Source organism: Spermophilus citellus (genome assembly GCF_964194105.1).
Source record: "Spermophilus citellus genome assembly, chromosome: 11".
NCBI classification, from domain to species: Eukaryota; Metazoa; Chordata; class Mammalia; order Rodentia; family Sciuridae; genus Spermophilus; species Spermophilus citellus.
In genome coordinates this window covers 129,204,906-129,213,062 of record NC_138192.1, presented here as the reverse complement: position 1 = coordinate 129,213,062, position 8,157 = coordinate 129,204,906, and the positions used below count along the sequence as shown (strand labels likewise).

The 8,157-nt window shown below is 38.0% G+C and overlaps 1 pseudogene across 1 annotated transcript; it reads left to right on the top strand.

Annotated features, from left to right (window-relative positions):
- Positions 1 to 1,142: 1,142 nt before the first annotated feature.
- Positions 1,143 to 3,016, top strand: LOC308630992 (DNA polymerase epsilon subunit 3-like; annotated as a pseudogene). Its single transcript has one exon. The product of its transcript is annotated as a DNA polymerase epsilon subunit 3-like (transcript).
- The last annotated feature ends 5,141 nt before the right edge of the window (positions 3,017 to 8,157 follow it).

Genomic DNA, 8,157 nt, shown 5'->3' with positions numbered 1-8,157 from the left:
AAATCGTACTTCCACAAAAGCAAAAGCATGTCCCAGCTTGACTAAAGTTATGTTCATCCCAGGATTCCAGCACACCTAGGCTTGCCCAGAACCTCAGTGGGAGGACCCACTCAGGGTCAATTTGCATGGAAGGCCAGCCCTCTAGGGGAGAATCCCTCCTTCAGCCAAAGCCAAAAAGAGGACCAGGGATAGCAGGTCAGTCTGATGCTTTGTGCAGCAGTGAGGCTGCAGGAGCCTCATGAAACATGCTCTTTGACCTACTAATCATGCTCTGTAGATTGTCAACAAAACAAACACCAGCAGAAGAAGAGCGCTGTTGGAACATGTTGACAAAAATTCCCAACAGTACTCCATTCATTGGTTCTGAATATTGGCTCTGCCCCAGCTCCGCTGAGGGACCATCAGCAAGTTCTTGTACCTCACAGGCCTTAATTTCTTCTATGAAAGGAGGTGATTGGAGAATCGCTTCAAAGAGGACAAATTAGGAAATAGCTTTCTCAAGTGTACTTTAAGCTTTCACAGAAATTAATAGGAATTTTACACATTCTTTCTCAGACCACAATACAAAAACTGGAGAGAAAGCCAATGTACCACGTATCCACATATGACCAGGCAGAAATGGGAGAAATATGTGTGATGGAACAGTGGAGTTGAAGAGGCCACACTGAATATGGAGACATTACTCAAAAGAATACACACACACACACACACACACACACATATATATATATACACCAAGTATACAAACAAGCTGAATCAGAGGAACTTTTATCTTTTACTATATGGTAAAAGAAAGAAAAAGAGAAAAATAATGAGATCTATACCTAAATTTAAAATATATATATATATATATATATATATATATATATATATATATATATATCAAGTTTAAAATAGAAAAGTAATAAGCATGAAATGAAATAAATTAGAAAAGAGAATGTTTAGCATACAAAACTGAGATAAAAATAAATGTGATATTTATAAACAACTAATACAATAAATTAAAAATTCTAAAGAATAAAACAAAATTCAAAGAACTGCGTAAGTATGAAAATTTCACATTATTAAGAAATATTGTTCAAAGTTAAAACCTAAAAGCTTTAGAACATTATAAGAAATGAAGGGGCTGGGGTTGTGACTTGGTGGTAGAGCACTTGCCTAGCATGTGGAGGCCCTGGGGTTCTATTCTCAGCACCACATTTAAATAAATGAATAGGCCTGAAGAAGAGGTCTGAGGCTGAAGCAGCTTCGGCCCCAGCCGTGGCAATGGCGGAGAGGCCAGAGGACTTAAACCTGCCCAATGCTGTCATCACCAGGATCATTAAAGAGGCGCTCCCGGACAGTGTCAACATCTCCAAGGAGGCCCGTTGCGCCATCTCCCGCGCAGCCAGTGTCTTCGTGCTGTACGCCACATCCTGTGCCAACAACTTTGCAATGAAAGGGAAATGCCAGACGCTCAATGCCAGTGATGTGCTCTCAGCCATGGAAGAGATGGAGTTCCAGCGGTTCATTACCCCCTTAAAAGAAGCTCTGGAAGCTTATAGGCGGGAACAGAAAGGTAAGAAGGAAGCTTCAGAGCAAAAGAAGAAGGACAAAGACAGAAAAAACAGAAGAGCAAGACAGGAGCAGGGATGAGGACAATGAAGAAGATGAGGAAAGACTGGAAGAAGAAGAACAGAACGAAGAAGAGGACGTAGACAATTGAATAGGGAGGGTAGGCCATGGCACTGTGGAAGCTACCACACTGAAATGTGGAACATGTTTATGCAAAGCTTTTCCCTGCTGAGCAGAGCAGGCAAAGTTTGATGTTTGCCTGAGAAGATCAAAATAAAAACTGACTAGAATTATCATCAAAACCAGCGCTTTCCAGACTCAGAGCATCTGAGTGACAGAATTCTGTTTTGCTTAATCAGTCTGAAGGTTATGACTTTTTTTAAGGGATTGTGAATGGCTAATTTGTCGAATTAATATATCTTGTTTACTTACATGTACGGCTAGGTAGTTTTTGATCCCAAGTCTCTTTGCCTCTCCACAAAAGTAATAACTTCCATGCTGCCTGCCATGTTCCATATTACAGAGGCAGTCAAGGCTCAGGAAAAATTGGTCAGTCTGTTTGTAACAGTATTTGGCAATAGTACCTTATTAAGAATGATCAGAATGGTTTAGCTTTAAAAAAAAAAAAAACTACTAAAAGGCTATGGGAGAATAATGAACTCTGTAATCTCATCACTTGACAGTTGCATTAATTTGAGTTTCATTTCCTCTAATCCCACTTGGCTTTCAGTCCTTTTAGATTGCTTGTAGACATACAACCTATAGAATGGCTACACTCTGGGGACATATGCTTTTAAATTAGTGTTGACTGGAGTTAGTCCAGCAGGGATGCCAGTGTCTTACTTATTTAAAACAGATGGCATAGTGTTAGATGTCCCTCACTATTTACTACTGTACAGCGTTAGTATTTAATGTCACCTCCTGGAAGGTGCAGAACCCCCCAGGCTTTCTCTTTTTATACTTCATCTCCCAGACTGTGTCTTTGTCTTTTCATTCTTTAATTCATTATGAATTTCAGACTTAATTCCCTCTAGGCACATCTTTTTCCCCTTTTTCTATCTCTTCTGACTCTTCTCTACTTTCTTTCCCTTTTTCACTTAACTTCATCCACAATCTAGGAATTCTGATTACCTGCTTAATATCCCAAAGTGCAGGTTTCTTATATTTCTTAGTTCTAATTTCATATCTTAATATTTTTCTTTGATAAACTCTGAACCTTAAGGGAAATCTGATGGTGCTCATGAATTTAATCTCCCACCCCCACCAAAAAAATTCCCCTTAACTTCTTCTAAAAGATCTCTGTTGGCCTTTCTTAGCCTTTTCTCTTTCCATTCAAAGTGCTTCAAAGCATTTTTTTGTCTCAGTTGAGTGCTTGGGATTTGACAAGGTAGTATGGTATAGTTTAACCATTAATTTGTTAGATGAATACAATGGAAAGTTTATTGGTAAAGGAAGACTGTTTTAAAGATTATAATGCTTTGTACAAGTAAAAAACATTCTTGTTTAAAGTGAAAAAAAAAATAAATGAATAAAATAAAGATCCATCAACATCCAAAAAAATATTTAAAAAAAATACTAAATAAAGGTGTTGTGTCCATTTACAACTAACAAAAATGTTTTAAAATTTTTTTAAAAAAGAAATTAACAATTTTGGATAAAAATAATACAAGAAGGAAAATAAAACTCAGGTTGAACAACAGGTGAAGATTAGGAGAAGGGAAAATTTCAGGAAGAGAGAGGGGAAATGTATCCAGTAAAGATTTGAAAAATAAAGAGGGCACCTGTCATTGATAATGTTGTCACAATCATTTTTAATATCAAACAAAACCCCAATTCAATTTGTGAGGCAAATGTGGTCATTTCCCATACTTGTAAAGATAAACATTACCATACAAAAAAGGTTCAATTTATTTACATTCATGCATGATTTTATTACCTTTGCATACTTATTTTCATTTTTATTCTATTTTTTACTAGTATTATACATTTATGTTGCATAGCTGCAGAATATGCAACTATTTTATATCCTTTCTTTTATAAGCTGAATCTCAAAACTGTCCATGTTTATATTAGAGTTTCTTTTTTTAATATTTATTTTTTAGTTATAGTTGGACGCAATACCTTTATTTCACTTATTTATTTTTTACGTGGTGCTGAGGATCGAATCCAGGGCCTTGTGCATGTGAGGTGAGTGCTGTACCGCTGAGCCACAACCCCAGCCCCATATTAAAGTTTCAATTTTTCTTTTTTCACAAATTATAAATGTTGGGGCTGGGAATGTTGCTCAGTGGAAGAGCACTTGCCTAGCACATGTGAGGCACTGGGTTCTATCCTCAGCATCAAATAAAAAAATAAATGAATAAAATAAAGGTATTATGTCCATCTAAAACTAAAAAAAAATTTTAAATTATAAATATTAATTGGAAATAACTTAATAATGAATCGGATTATGAAGAAACTAAAAATAGATATGTAATTCCAGCAACAAGAGAGGAAGATAGCTGGGCATGGTGGCACACGCCTGTAATCCTAGTGGCTTGGGAGGCTGAGGCAGGAGGATCATGAGTTCAAAGCCAGCCTCAACTTAGCAAGGCTCTAAGCAACTCAGTGAGACCTTGTCTCTAAATAAATACAAAAAAGGGGTGGGGATGTGCCCCAGCGGTTAAGTACCCCTGGGTTCAATCCCCAGTACAAAGAGAGAGAGAGAGAGAGAGAGAGAGAGAGAGAGAGAGAGACAGGAAGATACATAAGTACACTTGGATTGGACTTGACCACTGAGCCACATCATCAGCCCTATTTTGTATTTTATTGAGAGTCAAGGTCTCACTGAGTTGCTTGGCACCTCGCTTTTTGCTGAGGCTGGCTTTGAACTTGTAATCTTACTGTCTCAACCTCTTGAGCCCTAGAATTATAGGCATGTGCCACTGTGCCCAACTAAAAGTTTCACTTTTGATGAAGTGAAGTCCAGGTTATCTGTTTTCTTTGGTTGTTTGTATTTTAAATGGCATATCTAAGAAACTGCTTACTTCAAAGCCATGAATATTCATGTCTATGTTTTCTCTTGAGAGTTTTAAAGTTTTAGTTCTTATATTTACATTTTTAATCCCTTTTGAGTTAATTTTTGTAAATTACATGAGGTTAAGGGTCCAACTTCCCTCTTTTGAAAGTAAATATCTAGTTGTATAGCACCATTTATTGAAAAGACTCTTCTCCCATCGAATAGCTTTGGCGTCCTTGTTGAAATCGATAAATGTGTATTTATTCTGGCTCTTGATCAATTCCATTGTCTATAAATCTACCCTTATGCCAGTAACACCCTGTCGTGACTGTAGCTTTGTAGTAAGTTTTGAAATTGAGATGTGTGACTTTTAACTCTAGATGCCTTTGTAATTTTTCACTTCAGAAACTTTGAAGTTTTCACATCTGTACGTCAACAAATTCTACAGCACCAATTTAAATAAATATGTAGAATCCTACATTGGGAATTTTGTTATCATAAACAGTGCCTAATGAAAAACCCATGGAATTAAAATTTGCACCTTCATTATTTGAAAAAATCTTGTTGTTTTCAGGCTGGGGATGTGGCTCAAGCAGTAATGCGCTTGCCTGGCATGTGTGGGGCGCTGGGTTCGATCCTCAGCACCATATAAAAGTAAAATAAAGATGTTGTGTCCATCAAAAACTGAAAAATAAATATTAAAAAAAATTTTGTTGTTTTAAAAGATTGTGTAAAATTCCAGTAAGTTCTATACTGCCGCAGTCTGGCTGGGCACAATTCAGGAGCCACTTGTCAAAAGAAACAAACTTTATTTTTAGAACTACAAACGCCAAACAAAACAGCTCCTCAGGAAAAAACCCTCAGAGCCCAACTGCCACCACCGGCTTCCCACAAGCCTCTCACCCCAACACAACCCTCACCACCTCCCACAATCCTCCTGTTCTTGAGGCTGATTGGCTGGGTTGCATGGGCGGAGCCAAAGAAGTCCCCCAATGAGCAGCTCCGTGGAGGAGCCAATCAGCTAGATGTTGCTGGGGCCGCTGTGAGCCAATCATCAGCTGGCAGTCTGAAGGGCAGGGAAACAGCCCAATGAACATCACCGCAGAGGAGCCAATCAGCTAGATGTTGCTGGGGCTGCTGTGAGCCAATCATCAGCCGGCAGCTGGAAGTTTGCTGGCAGCTGGAAGTTTGCTGGGGCCTCTTTGGCTGTGGCTCTCAACATCTCCCCCTCTGTTTAAACAACAAGCATGTGGCTTGGGGACCGTGCCTGCCTTAGGTTGTCCAATACTACATATGGTCCTTACCTGTCTTCGGATGAGCTGACCTCAGGGCATCAGCCTCCTGTCTTAGGTTGGTACCATTGTAATTGGATCTTACCCATCATTGACTACCGGTCCAGTATACAGCCACACCTGTGGAGAGGTCTTTGTCATGACAAGCAGAAGGGAGGAAGATACACCAAGCCAACTGATGGCTCTTGTTGGAAAAATTGTACCACCAATGACATCATCAGCAAAAATACCCCAACACTACCACAAGTTGCTGCACCAACAGATAGTTCACAATGCATAGTCTAGGCAAGTCTAGGCAAGTTCTGCAAGTTCTGCACATAGTCTAGGCAAGTTCTGCAAGCAGTTCAGTGATGGCTATTGCAGAAGCTGTAGATTAGTTTTATCTTTGTCTTCACCGGCACTGGGATGAAGATAGGAATTCTAGCAATAATGGCTAAAGAAAAAATTAAGTAACATTCCAGAAGGCACTAAAAGAAAACAATTTTCTTAACAATTTACATTGTCTTGAAGAGAATTATTAAATATAATGAAAAGGTAAGGTGAGAATTATTAAATATAATGAAAAGGAAAGGTGAAAGTAAACAAACAGATCTGTTAACCTCCTTTTTTGTTTACATATTAAAACAATTCTTAATAGTTATTTACCCAATTTAAATTAAACCATTTAAATCACGTGAATAAAAAAAATATTTGGATCCATTTTTTCATGAGCGCTCATCATATATGATATATGGACATACGTACATTCAAACATATAACACAAAACACAAGTGTGCACACATAATATAATACATATAATACATAACATAATAGTAAAGGCCTTATAACTTTTTACAGGTGAAATCTCCATTGCAATGTTTAAAAACTCTATAGTCAAAAAAAAATAGAACTGATCAGCAAAACATTAACCTAGGTCTGTATGAGCTCAAAAAACAAAATAGAACTTCATGATATGGGAAAGGGCAATAATAAAATAGATATTGAAAAAAGCATCCTGGTTCTGTCGCAGATGTAAGGATAGCCAAATTGGAGTTTTGGATATCAGCTGTTATGGATTTGAGCCAAATCATCTTCTTTTTGGTCTGTAGAAATCGCTTTAGTTAATCTCTCTGGAATCCAAATCGGCTGCTGTTCTCCCTGTGGAAATACACAAACAGGCCCCCGACTCCAGACAATCACTGGGTCAGGACTTTAGTTAATCTCTCCGGAATCCAAATTGGCTGCTGTTCTTCCTGTGGAAATACACAAACAGGCCCCCGACTCCAGACAATTACTGGGTCAGGACCTTTCCATTGTCCTGTTAGAATATCTTTCCAAAGTACCTTGGGCTTATGCACATTTTTTGGACACATATGCCTTTCTGCAGCACTAAGTCCTGATGAATCCAAATTTAAAAAGTTTAGAGTAAAAAGGGTTATTTTAAGTTTATCCTTGGGGAATATATACCCCTTCCCAATTCTGTCTTTTTGCTTTAATAAGTACATTTTAATAGTTTGATGAGCTCTTTCAACTATGCCTTGTCCCTGTGGATTGTATGGGATTCCTGTTATATGAGTAATGCCAAATGATGAGCAAAATTGTTTAAAAGAGGTAGAAGTATAACCAGGGGCATTATCTGTTTTTAACTGTTTTGGAATGCCCACAGTGGCAAAATTTTGTAAGCAATGAGCTATAACATCTTTAGTTTTTTCTCCGGCATGAAGGGAGCCCATCAAAAATCCAGAAGTATCAACTGTAACATGCAAATATTTTAATTTTCCAAATTCTGGCAAGTGTGTGACGTCCATCTGCCAAATATGGTTAGGTATCAATCCTCTAGGATTGACTCCAAGATTAACTTGTGGTAAAAAGGTCACACAATTTTGACATTGTTTTATTATTTGTCTAGCTTGTTCCTTAGTTATTTTATTTTATTTTTTTTTTAAAGAGAGAGTGAAAGAGGAGAGAGAGTGAGAGAGAGAGAGAGAGAGAGAATTTTTAATATTTTATTTTTTTAGTTCTCGGCGGACACATCTTTGTTGGTATGTGGTGCTGAGGATCGAACCCGGGCCGCACGCATGCCAGGCGAGCGCGCTACCGCTTGAGCCACATCCCCAGCCCATCCTTAGTTATTTTAAAACGCTTTTGTAAAGTATTAGCATTGACATGGAACCTTTTATGAAAATTTATAGCTTCTTCTAGTGTAGAGAAAATATGTATGTCATGTGTAGTTTTATCTGCTAAATCATTGCCCAAACTAAGGGCTCCAGGCAATCCTGTATGTGCCCTGATATGTCCTATAAAGAATGGATCTTTTCTGTCCCAGATTAAACT